Source organism: Arachis ipaensis, chromosome B4 (assembly GCF_059453495.1).
Source record: "Arachis ipaensis isolate K30076 ecotype BB chromosome B4, ASM5945349v1, whole genome shotgun sequence".
Taxonomy (NCBI): domain Eukaryota; kingdom Viridiplantae; phylum Streptophyta; class Magnoliopsida; order Fabales; family Fabaceae; genus Arachis; species Arachis ipaensis.
The window spans coordinates 91,476,974-91,477,570 of record NC_142439.1 but is presented as its reverse complement, the minus strand read 5'-3'; the positions used below and the strand labels follow the sequence as shown (position 1 = coordinate 91,477,570).

The 597-nt window shown below is 42.7% G+C and overlaps 1 non-coding gene across 1 annotated transcript; it reads left to right on the top strand.

Annotated features, from left to right (window-relative positions):
* The first annotated feature begins 248 nt into the window (after positions 1 to 248).
* Positions 249 to 355, top strand: LOC148568348 (small nucleolar RNA R71). Its single transcript, XR_015881488.1, has one exon. It is a non-coding gene; the product is annotated as a small nucleolar RNA R71 (small nucleolar RNA).
* The last annotated feature ends 242 nt before the right edge of the window (positions 356 to 597 follow it).

Genomic DNA, 597 nt, shown 5'->3' with positions numbered 1-597 from the left:
CTAATTTCTTGGTAATCATCTTGTTTTGAGCTAGCAGTACATCCACATTGTTTAACTCCATCACTCCTCTAGTGTTGCCTCTTTCAGAAGCATAGAAGTAGTCATTCTCTGCTACAGTCTCAATGACATCTATGGCTTCTTCAATGGTCTTCTTCTTGTTCAGAGATCCCCTAGATGAGTGGTCTACTGCCTTCTTTGATTCATATAAAAGACCTTCATAGAAACTGTGCAACTGTACCCATTCATTGAACATATCTGGCGGGCATCTTCTTGTCAGGTCCTTAAACCTCTCCCATGCTTCATATAGAGTCTCACCATCTTGCTGCCTAAAGGTTTGTACCTCAGCTCTCAACCTGTTGATCTGTTGAGGAGGATAGAATCTTGCCATGAACTTGTTCACCACATCTTCCCAGGTTGCTAAACTCTCCTTTGGAAAGGATTCCAGCCATTTAGATGCTTTATCCTTGAGCGAGAAGGGAAACAGAAGTAGTCTATAGGTGTCAGGATGAACACCATCCAACTTCACAGTATCGCATATCCTCAGGAAGGTGGTTAGATATTGATTGGGGTCTTCTAGGACACTTCCTCCGAATGAAC